The sequence below is a fragment of the Phocoena sinus genome, chromosome 4 (assembly GCF_008692025.1).
Source record: "Phocoena sinus isolate mPhoSin1 chromosome 4, mPhoSin1.pri, whole genome shotgun sequence".
Classification (NCBI taxonomy): Eukaryota; Metazoa; Chordata; class Mammalia; order Artiodactyla; family Phocoenidae; genus Phocoena; species Phocoena sinus.
Window position 1 is genome coordinate 140726235 of NC_045766.1, and position 17185 is coordinate 140743419.

General features: G+C 45.0%; 1 protein-coding gene across 1 annotated transcript in view; it reads right to left on the bottom strand.

The window, feature by feature from the left end:
* DSCAM (DS cell adhesion molecule) overlaps positions 1–17185 on the bottom strand; it is a gene marked incomplete at its 5' end in the record, with an annotated part of 749720 nt that overhangs the window by 153508 nt on the left and 579027 nt on the right. The window lies entirely within an intron of this gene.

The following is a 17185-nucleotide window of genomic DNA, read 5'->3' on the forward strand; positions in this document are numbered from 1 at the left end:
AATGAAACTGGACTAAATGAGCCCTAAGCAGAAATTGCCCTGTGGTTTCAGGCTCGTGCGGTGTTGCTCTCTTCCAATCCCTGTGGATGGCAGACCCACATCCCCTAGAACACACAGGACAATGACGTGACTTGCTTATCGGATGGGAAAGGGGGCTTCCATTGAGAATTACACTCCTTCTGTAATCTCCTACATTTCTAACTCTCCTTGTCAGCTATGGGAACGAAACCTTGCTAGTCAACTTAGATGGAGCCCTGGCTGTTGCTAACCAATCCCTGACGTGACCTCTCGACATCCCATCCCACGGCTGGCACAAACTTTTACAGTCACGTGGAAACCTTGGACCTATCCTTCTCCCATCGTTTATAGCAGGGAATCTCATCCCGATGCATTGAGAGAACAGGAACCTTTATTTGTGAAACTTGTCCAGTTCCCTCTCTCCACCTCAAAATCCATCTATAGACTCCCATCCTGGGCAATATACCAGGAGACATGAGGCCCCAGGCCCATGCCACAGACCACCTAGAAATGCTGGACAGTGTATAACAGACACCTTTTAAATGCATACTAAGTTTATAAGAAAAGTGAGAGAAAACCCAGGAGCCAGAAGGACGTTGAAAGGCCCCAGGTATCACAGTGCTGGTGCTTTGACTGCCTGTGAGGCAGGTGATAAAAGGGAAACCTCCATGCAGAGCTCCTCAAAGGGCTCTATCCTAGGAGCAAGACAATCACCAAAAAACCGTCAATACATAGGACAGCACGAAGGCAAAGGGAGAAGCAAACTGCCTTGGCTTGTGTTGCAAATGAAGAAAAACCATCTCCCTTGAGAATTTGTAGATGGTCTGACTCTACATAGGCTTGGAGTCAAATTCCTGCTAAAGGATTGAAGTGATGGTGACCCCAGTTTGGTAATGGGCCTGAGGAATCCAGCAAAAGCAAACAAAAACACACTCCAGAAGGACGGGTCCTTTATCCAGGCCCATTGAGATTCTCCCAGATAAACCTTCTCTAAACATGAACTCACAAAACAAAAATATAAAACACATGAGGAAACAATCTACTCTCGTTGAGAATCAGTGCCCACCGAAGACTTCAGGTGCTAAGAATTACCAGACACAGAGCCTGAAATAACCATACACTAAACGTTAAAGGTATTTTTAAAACATGAGAGAACAACAAGATGTTATCAAAAACAACCAGGAAGATTTAAAAAGAAGTAAAACAAAGTTACATTTTTCGCCTGTTTTTTAACCTCATTTTCCCAATCACGGAAAGAAAGACCCTCCCTAATTTATAAGGTCAAGCTCACACTATGCTCCTTATATCCCACCTCGGAGCCTTCCAGTGCCCCATCCCTGGGCACTTGACCACAGAAACACTGGGCCTTCTCCTGAGACTGGCACATACTGGGGCATGTCTTCCCCAAGGCCGGTCGGGAGGGTTTGAGACAAACAAGCCAGAGATCTACCAGCTTTGTAGCCTAAAACCCCATGGAAGACCCTGCACTGTGACGTTTCTCTACAGTCAGTGGGTGTGTGGCAGAGATAACAAGATGTGCAGTGGGCAGATTCGGAACCTAGGAAAAGACGCACTGTGAGTCCCATATTTTAAAGAAAGCCGCTTACAGCCATGGTGAGATTCCTCTTCCTGCATATCTGAGAATTGGCAGAACTGGCTCTACCATCCCTAACCTTTGATCCTCATCCTCTCTTCCTCTGGCCTATTTAAGAAAATTTTTTATTTTATTAACAACTTCACTGAGGTATAATTAACACACCACACAATTCTCCTGCTCTAAGTGTACGAGTGAGTGGTTTTAGTATTGTCTTCGTGTCCTAGGGTGGCAGTAGCAAATGACCACAGGCTGGTGGCTTACAACAGAAATGTATTTTCTCACAGTTCTGGAGGCTAGTCCACAATTAAGATGACGTCAGGACTGTGCTCCCTCCAAAGACTCTAGAGAAGAATCTTTCCTTGCCTCTTCCAGCTTCTGGTGGCCCTAGGTGTTCCTTGGCTTGTGGCAGCTTTGTTCCAATCTCTGCCCTCACCTTCACATGGGTACTTCCTTTGAATGTTTCTCTGTGTCTTCACACGGATTTCTTGTAAGGACAGCTATCATTGGACTTAAGACCCGTTTTCATTCAGTATGACTTCATCTTAACCAATTACATCTGCAAAGACCCTACTTCCACATAAGGTCATATTCTGAGGTTCCTGGTGGACGTGAATTTTGAGGAGGCACCATTCAACCCAAAACAAGTGTATTTACATTATCCAACACACATGCACACACATTACTAGTACAACCCAATACAAGTATATAGAGTTGTATGATCATCACCAACTCAAATTTTAGAGCATTTAGATTACCCCAAAAGATTCTGCCTGTCCATTTATGGATTCTTTCCTTTCCCACCCCCAGTCCTAGGCAACCACTAATGGACATTCCGTCCCTCTAGATTTGCCTTCTCTGGACAATTCCTATAAATAGGATCCTACAGTAAATACATATTTTTTGTCTCTAGCTTTCTGGATTTTTTCCACTGTGCATGTTTTCAAGGTTCATACATACTGGAGTGTGTACCCAGTACTTTTGTTCCTTTTCATTACCGAGTGATAGTTCACTGCGTGGATAGACTACATTTTGTTCATTCATTCACCAGTTGGTATACATTTGAATAGTTTCCACTTTTTGGATTTTACAAATGACGCAAACATTTCTGTAGAGGTTGTTGTGCTGACTTATGTTTTTATTTTTCCCAGGTAGGTTGCTAGGAGCGGAACGACTGGGTCACAAGGCAATTGTATGTTTAACACTTTGGGAAACTGTCACACTATTTTCCCAAGTGGCTCCACCATTTTGCAGTCTCTATGTAAGACGATTGGACATGGAAAGAATGTTCCCTTTCAACCACATGATGGAGACAGGCTGCGCAGCTGCAACCAGTCTCCTGCAGACACTTCAAGATGCTTGGCCAGAGACAACCTGGAAAAATGCCCCCATATAAGCAACCTAAGCAGCCCCTATTGTGTGCAACTCACTCCGAGTTCACCTGTGTGCTCTTCCACATGTACTTTGCTTCGAATAAACTCTGTCTCTATTTCACAATCTTGGTCTCTTTGCCAAATTCTTTCTTCAAAGAAGACAAGGACTGAGGATAAGCTGCAAGAAGGTGAGCTGGCAAATTCTGCTCCAGCATGCTTCTTGGCTGTGGAAACCCCAGGTCCACCACGGGGCTTCCACTACAGAGGAGTTGAGGGTGGTGAGGAAGGTTCCAGGAGAGGGAGATGTCTGCCACCTGGGAGAACTAAGCAAACACAGGGACCAGAGCTGTCCCTCCTCTGAGATCTTGAAGGCAGAAGGCTTCCAGCAGTGGCCTGTGTAGGAGCATGAGAAGGGTCTATGGTTCTGTGAACCCGGGACGATGGTCCCTTCCCCAATTCTCCTCCTCACTGAGGACAAGGTCTGAAGCCCTGGGAACTCAACGGCCCCAGGTAAAGGAGCCATGGACTGGTCCAGATAGCCACCAACCATGGGGTGCCAGCAGAGAGGAGGCTGGTAAGCACACCACTGGTAGGACCCAAGGGAGGCATGGCACCCTCTTCAAGAGTGCCTCCCACAGCAGGGGAGGCTGGGCTGAAGCTCCAGGAGGAGCAGGGAGCAGAGTGGACCTCTCCCCCCATCTCCCTGCTCCTGCCTTTGTCTTTGCATTTTCTGTCATCAAACAGCTCTGGCTGCTACTGAACACTTTTGAACAGGGGTGTGGAACTTGGACATCTTATGTGTGGATGGAAAGCTGAAAGAGAAAGCTCACAGCTTGACCAAGGGAGACCTGGACAAAAGCTTTGGACACCTGTGCTTGGGGCCGTGGAGCACACCTGCCCTGTTGCGCAGAGCCCCGTGTGTGACCCCAGCCTGCTCAGCGCGCTTGATGCCTGGGATCACTTTCCTGAACCTGGTGGCGGGGAGAGGCCAGGCTCATTTGTGAGGTTCTTTGGACATGTCTCCTTATCAGTTTTCCTTTAAACATGGAGTAAGAATTTTCTTTATAGTGGCATCATTTCAGTAAACCTCAACCATAGGGAATATATTTATGAAAAAATGAAGCAATCATATATCGTGTCTAAGAACCCCAAAATAGCCCCAAAATGTACAAAATGCAAATGTCTCAGCAGCAGGGGAAAGTCCCTGATGCTCTCTGTTTAATGTTTACAAGCAGGACACATGACTGCAGTTAAGTTACTTTCCTGCCCATGGCAGATGGAAACCCACCCTGGGAGAGAGTGGCAGGCTACCAGGAGTGGGACCACCAACAAAAGGGAAGGAATGAAAGAGCTGATATGAAAGAGAGAAGTGTGACAGCACTGAATAGGCATGAACCTCAGGACGCATGGTGATGCGGGGGCCACTTGAGTCCAGCAACTCCAGTGTCCCTCCTCTCCTCACCCCACACTCATCTCAGCCACCCCTGAGTGTTTCCAGGGGCCCCAGAGGACCATCACTGTAGGTTTTTAAATGATGTTCCTGAACCATTAAAAAATGTTAAACTAGCCTGGTGTGGTTGGTTTAAAACGATTTAAAATACTTAAGATTTCCTTCCAAAATGGCTAAAAAAACATTTTAAGTGTCCAAGAGGGTAGGAGAAGTCAGTTCTGTGGGCAATTTACTCTGTGCTCAGGGACTCAAAATCTCTATATAAGCATCCCTGAAGGTCTTCTTTCGAAAAATATACCAGAACAGAAGGTGGTGCTGTCATTTTCCTGGGAAGGATTTAGAGGGACGGCCACTGCCACTGCCACTGCCAGCAGACGACTGCCCTTGGTAGGATGTCCTCAGCAGTGGGTACCAGCTCCTCGAGATGTACTCAGGGATGCTCAGTAACGTGAGTCAGGGTAACTGTTCCTGGTGAAAAATCCTTTTCCACGATAATGGCAAACCCCATATTTGTATATGTTGTAAAATTACTTGTAAATTTGAAACACAGTTGACTTTTTAATTAAAAAAAATTATATTCTAAGGAGGCAAATTATTTGAGAAACTCAAGATGCTTTCTTTTGCTTCTACAATCACTTCATCTTTTAAAGACAGGAATTGGTTTCCCATAGTAAGATTTATTAGATAAAACTGAGGGCTAAAAATGTAGAAGAAGATGGGAAAGTTAATTAAAGTATTCAAGAACAGGACAGTTTATGTTATGTCTGGCCCACGCTGGACAACTCATTGCTGAGGAAGACACATAGGTGACAAAATATTTATTTTCATTTGGATGTATATCCATGTTTAGGTATATTTCGAGTTTGTTTCTTTTCTGGTTTTTTTTAACTGAATGGCAGATTCTTTAAATTCTGTGGTGCTTTACAATTTTCAGAAGTTTCACACACATGGTTTCATATAATCCCATAATAACCCTTTCTAAAGTCCCCTATCCCTAGGTATCTTTCTCTGACTTACTTCACTTAGTACGATCATCTCTAGGTCCATCCATGTTGCTGCAAATGGCACAATTTCATTCCTTTCTATGGCTGAGTAGTATTCCATTGTATATAGGTACCACATCTTCTTTATCCATCCATCTGTTGACAGACACTTAGGTTGCTTCCATACCTTGGCAATTGTAAATAACGCTGCTATGAACACTGGGGTGCATGTATCTTTTCGAATTAGTGTTCTTGTGTTTATTTTGATCTAGACCCATGAGTGGAATTGCTGGGTCATGTGGGAGTTCTGTTTTTAGTATTTTTAGAAACTCCATACCTTTCTCCATATTTTGAATTTGAAGCAGGGAGTTGCTCTGATGCTTTGCCTCCATGGGGGCTGTGACGATGACTATGGGCCTCATCCTAACAGATGCTGAAATAGGGGCGTGTCCATGGGTATGAGGGACTGAGCCACGGCATACAGGTGGGGAGATGTGTTATGCTGGCTGGTGGCTTCCACATCTTAAATGCAATGGAGGGTGGGGACCCCATCAGAAATGCTCATGGCTGCAGGGATTTGGGGTCCTGGGTGGGCTTGTCCGGGATCTCAGGCAAACAGTGGGTTGGTGTGAAACTGACATACAGGGACACTGTGGGACTTAGAAGGTAATGAGTCAGCTCACGTTCACATCTGCAGAGGTTATACATCAGGACTTGGTTTACTGTTTTATTCGTTGCCTCAATTTAAGGAAGAGATGGAGGAAAAGCTGATAATGAAGACTAAATATCTGAAGCCATTGCAGGCTACACAGCCCTAAATATTGAGAAATGATTCTTCTAGCATGAAAGATTCAGCAAAGAAGTCTGATTCACCTGAGTCAGCAAAGAATCACTCACACCATTGCCAAATGAAATCCCCATATAAGTCTTTGCTGTTTCACTTCCGTCTTGTTACTGTAAACAAAAGTACCAACCAAACTTCATGTTGCAACGCTGGTTCATTAGCTACAGGGTGTCTTAGGGGAGCTACAGATGCAAAAGTTCATTGAAAAGCAATAAAAGTATTTTGTGAGCTTGAATTGGCTATATGGAATTGACAATACCTAATATTATATATTTTATTATTATTTATACTTTTCTGAGATCTGCATGTTAAATGTTTATTAGCACGCCACTGGGCATATGAGCAGAAGAATTTACAGGCCAGAAATAAAGTAACAGGAACATCATAAACGAAGTGCGGTCCCATCGGCCCAAACAAGTAGGCGGTTGTTTGAGGACCTGCCCCCCACTTCTTATGCTTCCAAAACGGAGGGACCTTCTATCAGAACAGCACTCCTGACCTCTCTCCTGCATGACGGGGCAGCGACTTACTGATGTGAGAGCTGGGAAGGAACTAACCAGCGAGGCCCAGTCCCTTTGGGTTACCTGTTGGCAGAGGGTGTGTGTCAGATCTGCAAACCTCCCATAATGATAGGGGATGTGTCTGAGCAAAAGGAGAGCTGTGCACCTCCGGCCTGGTCAGGGGCTGGGTGGGTAACTCTCCCTAATTCTAGATGTAGGATTTACAAACCCACATTCTCCAGAAGTCTCCTATCAAACTACGCTACTCCTGTGTCTCTCCATTACTTGATTCTGAACTCTGTGGTATTATTTGGGGGGCCCCTTAAACTCTAACAGTAGGTGTGAACTATTGACCTTGAGCAGATATTTTCAGTTGCCTCCCCAAGCCCATTTTTTCTTTCTTTCCCCAGTTTTTAACAGGAGACACTATTAAAAAATCTATACCTGAATGAAAGAATGTATTTAAGTGCCTTTCTTATAGCCAGGTATTGCCATATGACTGAGATCAAGGCAGTGATATATCTAAAACTCCTGGGAGGCATGCTCAGCTGGTTGTAACCCCTTTAGACTTCCTCTGCCTCCTCCTGTGCCAGCCTGAAATCAGGACCTGATAGCTAGAGCGCCAGCAGCCATCTTGGATCATGAGGTGATTCTGAAGATGGGAGCTTGGGTTTCTGATGACACCCTGAAGCTATTATCCCAGTGTGGCCTGCCTCGCTCCAGAAAAAAAAAAGCTACATGACAGAGAATTGAACTATTATGTTTATCCATTATTATTTTGGATTTTTCTATAATAGGAGACTGAGAATGGTTTTAAGCTGACCTTAACCACGGGTCCAGACTATTTGGGAAAATATGGCATATATTCTATATTGAAAATACAATTTCTATTGGCTGGCTCTGCACAGGAGGATGTAGTGTATGCCTCATATAGTTTCCAAAACAACCACCAGTTGAATACTTGTTGTTGATGGGTTAGTCTGTCATCAGCCTGTATAACACGGTAGTTGCCTGAATCTGAATCCTTAGGTGTGCCACAGGCTCACTGAGTGGCCTTAGACAGTCCCTTAACCATTCTGCGCCTCAGTTTGGGTTTTTGTCAGATGGAGATCATGATTGTTGAGAGGTTAAAGGAAGCCAGTCCACAGCATGCAGTCAGTGTTACATGAGCATAGATCCATGGCCTCTCCGTGTATCTGATGGCAGGGATTTCTTCGTGCCCCAGGAGAGGGGTTCTTCAGATGGAGGATGAATGTGAATATGGGCTTTGACTTGGGGGCTGTGGTCCACTCGGGTCTTTGGGCACATCGTCTTCATGAGGCTTCTTTACTAAAGACATCTTCAATTTGGCCTCATATCCACTAACCAAGAGTTTTTTCTTATAAAGGCTGAGAGCTAAGTCATGATAATTAAAGATCCCAAAGCCACCAAAAGTGACCTCAATTGCAAAACTGTAAATAAATCTGTTGTAGGCCCAAGAAGAAGAAAATATTTACTTCGCATCCTTATCAAAGCTGGGACTTTAGCTTTGGAACGTGGCCCCCTGGTCCCTCCAGTAAGGAGCCTATTTCTACAACCCCCTGTGCTGAGCACAGAATAGAGAAACTCTGGTGGCAAAGCTGTGTTCTGGAAATTAATCCACACTAATGCCTCCCAGTGTCATGCGCATCTAAAGGTCACACAGAGGATTTCTCAGTGGGCGGTATTTGCTGAAAAAGGGAAAAAAGAAATTTGTAAAATGGCAGAGTGTGGAAAAATACAGATTTCCTGTGAGGACATGGTAAGTGTGATCACTTCCCAGGTCTGGGGTATTTAATCGCTCTCAGTTCTTTACATTCCAAAGAGAGTGAATCAGTTCTACAATAAGGGCTTCTGTCCTACCTTATGCACTGCTACGTAGGGGAGGGAGCAAATGCATGGTGAAGGCTGGTGTTCACCCGAATGTAATCTCAAGAAAATGCAGCATTGCTTGGAGAGCTTGCTTGTTTTCTGCCCTTTCCTTTTCTTACTAATGAAAAGCTTGATTGCATTCTACGCAGGAGAAGTGCCTCGACTAAATCCTGGCCCTCTGGTTTATGGTTTGTCCCTCTAACTCTGCAAAATAATGCCTCTTTTTTTACTCATATGTCTCCTTTGGAGGAGTGCCCCACCAAAATGGGTATTTTAGTTCTGGTTAATAGTCAGAAATAGTCTGACAAGCCCATGTTCTGTCCTACCCAAGTATTTTCAGCCCTTTAAAGAAATGGTCAAAAGAATTTTTTTTTTTTTTTTTTCTGTACGCGGGCCTCTCACTGCTGTGGTCTCTCCCATTGCGGAGCACAGGCTCCGGACGCGCAGGCTCAGCGGCCATGGCTCACGGGCCCAGCCACTCCGCGGCATGTGGGATCTTCCCGGACCGGGGCACGAACCCGTGTCCCCTGCATCGGCAGGCGGACTCTCAACCACTGCGCCACCAGGGAGGCCCCAAAATATTTTTTTTTAAAGCGATCATTATCACGTCTCTTTGCAATGCTAATGTCTGAAGGCAAAGGCTTTTTGAAGGTCACAGTCAGGGGTGCTGAGAGATGACAGCCTGTCACTGGAGCAGGGCTTTCTGCAAGGGTCTCTGAAGCATAACGAATGGATGGGGTAAGGTAACAGGGATGGGCGCCAAGGGGAGGCCAGAGCAGCCCTGCTAGTGAGTGCAAAGGAAATCCAGACCAAGAGGGCTTTGTTCAAAGATGGCGCACCGTGTGCTTCTCCTGCAAAATTTCCCATTAAAGACAGTGCTGTTTTATGTCGTTAAGTACCGCTTTATAAATTTCCTTCATAAACCAGGCTATCACCTAACAGCATCTTAATGTTCAGCAAATCTACGTTCTTGGTTTAAGGGAGGCCCATCTGACCTACCTTCTCATAGGGTAGAGATACAGCGGTAGAGTGGAGCCACTGCCACCCCCCCCAGGGTGAGCCGATTCTGCATATGGAGATCAGCTCTGCAGTCCAGTGATGCCATCTATTTAGCTTGAAATTGGCCACGGTGGGAGGATTTACACCACTGAAACTGACAAACGCTAGAAATCAGGACTTTCTTCCCTCCCTCCACCCCCAACAGCTACTTGTTTAACACTGAAGGATTTACCAGAACACTACACAGGACAGTATGTCGCTATGTGAATGCTTTTAAAGGGTGTTCCCATCATGCCAGAAGCACTGAGGAGGTGTGAGTTTACCTAAGAGCAGTAACCAACCTTACTCATAACAGTGAACCCTGCAAATATTAACAGCACATCACTGCATGTTTGGACAGGAAATTCAGTGATAAATTGAGGGACACACTGATTTTTCAACACAAGGAAAAAGAGAAAATAAAAAATTATATTAATAAATCACTGATAAAGATTATTTCCAAACTTTCCTGTTTTATTGACTCTACCAATAATACAAAACTGATCCTAACACAGTTTTATTTCTTTTCTTCTACCTTAGCTCTGACAAAAAGACCACTGAAAAAGAAACAAAAGGAAATACCAGGTGTCCTGGATAAGCCACAACTAGACAACAAGCCTGTCAAGATAGTATGGTTCAATTCCTTCATTTTACGGAGAAGAAAAGAGAACATTAGAGAAGAGGAATGGGTGTCAAAGGCCCAAATGTGAGTCAACCAAGATCTGACTTTAATGAGTCCTATTTTAAAACCATCATTATTATCAATAACGACTCCCATAGAGGACAGCCAATCTTCCCAAGTGCCCAGGACCTCCTGAGTTTGAGCAGGAAAGACCTGCATCCTGGGGTGTCCCTCAGTCCCTCCACGTGGTCAGAACAGAGGCGGCAGAGGACGGTGTGGAGCTAAGAACAAGGCAACAAGGTTGCCCCAACACCCAAGCTGGAAACCACAGTCAGGGACACACAGTCAGGGACACAGTCAGGGTTGCCAGCTGGGAGGGCTGCGGACAGAGATGTTCTGAGACATGAACACTTTTTGTTTGTTTGTTTTTTTGTGGTATGCGGGCCTCTCACTGTTGTGGCCTCTCCCGTTGCGGAGCACAGGCTCCGGACGCGCAGGCTCAGCGGCCATGGCTCACGGGCCCAGCCGCTCCGCGGTATGTGGGATCTTCCCGGATCGGGGCATGAACCCGTGTCCCCTGCATCGGCAGGCAGACTCTCAACCACTGCACCACCAGGGAAGCCCTGAACACGTTTTTTAAGCTACTTACTTCTTCTTCCTCTTTTTTAGCTACTTCTTCAAATATTTTTTTACGTCTTCCCAACATTTGACCATAAACATTTTCAAACATACAGAAAGCTGAAGAACCATATACCCACTGCCTGTGTTCCACAATGAACATTTCATGCAGAGATTTGAATCAAAATGTATTTTCATTATTATTTCATCAGTCAATCAAGAGTTACTAAACACCTAATTTTCATTGTTCTGAACACATAAAATAGGCTTAGGTGAAAATGTGAATCCGTGAGTGTCGCAAAGATCAGGTGCTAAGATGGCAGCTGTCTTCTTGAATTCTGCTGCTCAGGTTGGAGACCCCCTGGAAGTGCTTTACTCTGGACTCTGCAGCTGTGGTTTGGGATCTGGTGGCCTTGGGTTACAGCACTGGTCTTCTCAGAGGAGGAGAGGAGAAAGGGGCCCAGGAGCAAGGAGGCTGGGCTCCAACCTCATGCTATCCATGGACATGATACCATGACAGGGCAAGAACATTGGCTGCCCTGGGACTTGGTTTTCTCATCTGATTTATAGGTGAGCTGCATGGGACCAGGTGTTCTCAACCTGGCCTGCATCTCAGAAGTTGGAATCAGCTGAGGAGTTTTAAAAATATAACAAGTGTCTAGGCCCTACACCAGATCAACTGAACCAGAGTCTCTGAGGGTGGGGCTTGGGAATGGATTTATTTAAAACTCTTCTAGTGATCCTCATATACATCCTGGAGTGAAACAGCTCAACTGGAAAGCTCCAAGGCCTTTCCAGTTCTGACTGTCCTCCTGTTTCCATTTTCCTTTCTAATCTCCCCTTCGCTCCCTCCCTCCTTCTCTCCTACCTTCTTTCCTTCCTTTCATCTTATCCCTCTTTCTTCCTCTTTCTCCTTCTCTCTCTCTCTCTCTCACACACACCATCCTATAATAACAACAGTTAACTTTCATGCATCCTGACACTGTGCTGGGACATTTTCCATATACCGTGCAGGTATTCAATACACACAACAACCTGATGGGATAGAAACGCTGGCCATAGAAGTGACCCAAGACATATTTACAAGTGCCATTTTAAGTACCTTCCAAATTATACTACAAGTAAGTGTGAAAGATGTAGAAATACCGATTCTAGCAGATTCATCGGATTTAAATTTATACGAACAGATGTCTGTGCAGATGATCGAAGAGAACCAGACACTAAACACCTGTTTTGAGGGGAAAAAATTAAGATTAAAATATAAGAGAATCTGAGGATTCATTTCATATGTGACATCTTGTTCCCTTCCTCTTTATTTGTAAGTAAGGAAACAGACCTGGAGGGTTTAAGGCTGGCTAAACAAGAACCTCTTCCCTTTCTGCCCCTCTCCTACCCCTAATCCAAAGCTCCAGTGCATCCAGTAAGATTAAAAAAATCAATATCATCATAAAATTAACACAATAAAATTATCTTTACTCCCTAGATAAGGAATCTTTCTCTCCTCTCTCTTTCTTTCGCCAGGCTCTGGGGAAGCTAAGTGGGTCTAAGCTAAACCTCGTGAGGTAAATCATGCATCTGAACCTCTGTATCCTGCCAAGTTTCAGCTCAATTTTACATCCGTGATCTCACAGTGACATGCGTGTTCTCAGCAGAGAAGGACATGCTTAATTCCGTGTACCCATATACTAAAGCAGAATCACGGCAGGTAAACAGAATTGGAGTCTAAAGCCATGCAACAAGTCAATCAAAGACCTACAAGGAGAACCCGGGCCTTATGGACCCAAGTGCAAAGCCGCTTTTCCTGACCATAGCTGAGGCCCCAAGGCTGGTCCACAGGGCACAGAACTCTGCCTGCTGGGGCGAGGGGTTGCCAGAGCATCCTTGGAAGCCCCTCCATCTGGGGCTGGACCCATTCAGGGGAGATTTGCCCTGACGTCCTTGGTGGTTCCCTTTCCTCAGCTGCAAAATAAAGGTCTCAACATCCCTCCTGCAAGCTTATTGCCTATTTGAGAGGTGAGGTCGACAGGACAGGCTCCATGATCTGTAGGTTCCAGAGCAAAACGAAAATGTGGAGACTTTTGTTAACAAAGCAGGGAAGGGGTGCCATTAAAGTTATAAAATATAAAGTCTTTTTTCTTTCTTCTTCTGTCTCTCTTTCTCTCCACGTGTCATGATGGAGATTTTTAAAAAATATTAAAACAGCTTTTTATTTGTTAATGTCACATAAGAATTTTAAGCAGGTTACACTATCTTAAGAAACACAACTAATGCTTTTTAGGAGAAACCCTTCCCTCCCCTCACCCCCCTCACGAATTAAGAATCTAAGAGAAGAAGTAACCATAGAACAAAGTTTTGCGGAATCCTTCATCCAGCGTGCTTACGTGATGATTAGGTTAATATTGCCTTCTTACAAAATTTCTCTTTTCCATTTAAAAATAATTTGTCACCTTGATTGTTTATTACAAAAAATTCAGTACAAAAGTTTGATGCATTGAAAAATGCTTTTCCCCGTTTTATATACAGCACAGAATCATCAGCAGTAGATTGCTAATCCAGATGGAGTAAGATTTTCTATTTACTGTCGCGTCAACCCTCCCAGGCACCCAGGACACACCCTGGGACTTGCAAGCACATGTGTGCATGCTACTAGCTCAGGATTCCCTTCCCCCCCAGGCCTTAGATGGGTGACCCCCAGGTACCGCACATGGCCCTCTGAAAGCTCTCTGGTGCTGCTGTCTCTGGCAGGGAGGCTGCCTTTATACCCCACGTGGGGCTGCCATGGGTAGCCTGACCCCAATCTTCCAACACACACCCAGGTCCCCATGGGGTGGAGGACGGCAGTGAGGGCTGGGTGGGTACAGCGAAGGGGAGGCCTGGGGCCCAGGAAATGGGGGGAGGGAAGGCAGCTGAGCATGTGAGGCGGCAGGAGGTGGGATGACTCAGGAGCTGAGTCTTCAAGTCCCCAGTTCATGCTGCATTATGCCATCGGACTGCATTACAAAACACATTTAAAGATGAAATTATTATTAAGACCCTCAAGAGAGCAGCTGAAGAAGCTTAAACCCCAAGTGCAGGGTCCCTTGGGAGCTGGGAACCCCATGCAATGGCACTGACTGCGTACCCTGGGCGCTGGCCCTCGATGCTGGTAAGTACCCAGTCTCCTAGGCAGACACAACTGTTACCAGTAGACAAGAACAGCTTGGTTACCTGCAGGGGGTAACAAAGCTGGGAGGGACAGTCTCTCGGGCAAGGCTCGGGCTCACCTACCGCAGCCTTGAACATGGACTGGGAGGCAGCAGGCTCCCCTACTCCCATCACCAAGGCAACCGTAATGAGAGAAGGGGTTGGTCCTCTTTCCAACACACTGCCAACCTCCCAATGTCATCTTTCCCTGTCACCGAGATTCCTATCCTCACATCACCTGGGGGCCACCGAGGAACCCATGGTCGCATGTCCCAGTCACAGCAAATGCACGGTATCCTCAGAATTCTCCTTTTCTTTCTTTTTTTCCTTTTTAAATTTTTATTGGAGTCTAGTTGATTTACAATGTTGTATTAGTTTCAGGTGTACGGTAAAGTGAATCAGTTATACATATAGGTATATGCACTCTTTTTTGGATTCTTTTCCCATATAGGCCATTATTACAGAGTATTGAGTAGAGTTCCCTGTGCTCTGCAGCAGGTCCTTATTAGTTATCTATTTTATGTATAGTAGTGTGTATATGTCAATCCCAATCTCCCAATTTATTCCTCCTGCCCCATTTTGCTCCTTTTCAAAAAACTGTGGTAAAATATTCATAACGTAAAGTGGATCATTTTAACCACAAGTCCAGTGGCGTTAAGTGCATTCACATTGTTGTACATCGTTTACCATCATCCATCTCCAGAACTTTTTCATCTTCCTCAACTGAAACTCTGCCCTCCTGGAGCAACAACTCCCCGTCTCCAGCCCCTGGCCCTCTACCTACCCCCTAGCGAATATGGCAGTTTCAGGCACCTCCTATGAGCGGAATCAGACAGTACTTGTCCTTTTGTGATGGGTTTATTTCACTCAGCATAATGTGTTCAAGGTTCACCCGTGTTGTAATATGCATCAGAACTTCCTTTCTTTTCAGGCCTGAATAATATTCTGTTGTGCGTAGATACCATATTTTGTTTATCCATTTGTCCATCGATGGACTCTTGGGTTGCTTCCACCTTTTGGCTACTGAGGATAAGGAGGCTAGGATCACTGGTGTTCAGAGCACTGTTCTTGAAAATGTCTGTTGCCCTTTGCTAGAGAAAATGGTTTGCAATTCTGTGCCTGCTTCTTTTCAACGTTCAAAGGCCGAGTGGATTTTTCCCAGTTTGGGGTCTCTGCCTCTCAGTTGTATCTCTGTTTCCTCATCTGTAAGAACAATGGGCCCTCCAGCCTCCCGAGGCTGTGGGGAGGATTAATGAGATTATGTGCGTGGAACCCACTGAGCGTGTCCCCAGAAAGGCCCCGCAGAAACACAAAGTGTTATTATCACTGCTACAGAATCAGAAATTCCTCCTGTCCAAATACATATTTTTCATAAAAGTTTCAGCAAGGAAGACTGCCTACCAGGCAGCTCTAATCCCCATAAAGAAAATGATTTCTCCAGCCAGGAATTAATATGTTCTTAGCACATACTAAAATATGTCCTCAGCTGGGTTATTATGCTTACATAATGAAGTTACTTTGATTATAACCATTAATCAAATATGTGTTTCCAGGCTACAGTGAGCTGTATTTGATGTTAAACTTTAACAAGAATGACAACATCTCCACTTCCTGGCAGCTTTGTCAGGGCCCTGTGACATGATTAAACTTGTCAGGGTAAAGACGGAGGACATTTAGGGTTTATATTACATTCACTCTGAACTTGTTTCAAGTCACATTATTGGAAGAAAGTTGATTTATTTTGCATGACAAGTATAAGTATTAACCAATTCGCGTAGAGATAGGTCAGTCATTTCTTCCTTTTTTTTTTTTTTTTGGTCCTGTCCAGTCATGTCTACAGAAGCTACATTTTGTCCAATAAGAAAACTTCCTAATAATTAGGTAGAAAAAATCTATTAAGTAGACTTTGATTTTCTGCCAACAGTGAAAGTAAAAAATAAATTAAAAATTGTAAGAAAATAAACCGTGCATCGTGAAAAATTAAGTGAAGTCCAGAATATTAATCAGAAAAATAGTAATAATCAGCCATGTGCTAGCCAGCCCCCAAGGTGATCCCTGGTGATTCTTGCCTTCTGGTATGCAAACCCTGGTACAGACCCTCCCCGCATTGTACCAGGGAGGTTGGTCTGCACAGCCAATAGAATACTAAGTGGTAGCAGTCACTCTGAGATTAGATTATAAACGACTGCACTTCCACCTTGGGCACTGGAGTCCTGCCTCTCTTCTCTCTTTCTGATCACTGAGAAAAGCCTGCCATCGTGTCACCAGGACACCCAGTGGCCCACAGAGAGGACCACGAGGAACGCAAGGATCTAACCAACCACCCATGAGGATCCAAGGCCTGCCATCAACCCCGTGCAGGAGCGTGGAGGTGGATTCTCTCCCGGCCAAACGTTCTCCCTTCTAAAGTATTCAGATATGGTTCTTGAAAGGCAAGGAGTTTCCGTGGCAACAGGATCAGCAGTTTCCCTTGGCTTAGGGATGGATACACAGAGCAGTTTGGTCTAAAGCAGTGTTCTAACTTTTAAGCTGGTGCTTCACATACAGCTGTTTTTCACGGAGAAGCAAAGGGAAGGAAGATAAACCGTCATCCCCTTTAACGCTTTTGGTGGTGACCTGTGCCTCACTCTGCGGATACCAGCAGCCACGCCTATTGCCCTGGGGTCCCTGGAATTCAGGGCAGTGTCTTCTGGCAGCTGTGTTCATGCCACCTCCCTCTTCAGGGCATCCCAGCATCTTCCTCCACTTGAAGAATCTTGTCCAAGACAGGCCAATGACCATGACTTTGATCCTGCCTTGGGCCCTGCAATCCCCACCGTAGTTTAAAATTTCTGATGTTTGGCCTTTTGCTTGAAGCCATTTTGACCACTTGGTCTCCATCCTGTGTCAGTATTCATTTCCCACAGTACTTCTTCATTTAGCCACTAATGAGATCTTCCCATGTGCTTGCAAGCAATGCATATGTGTTTTCGTTAAGTTGGTTAGCTGGATTTGGTTATAATATTTGGGTTATTTAATTTGATTATCATTTTTTCCCTGCATGTCTTTGTCATTTGACTCTGCTAGTATGAG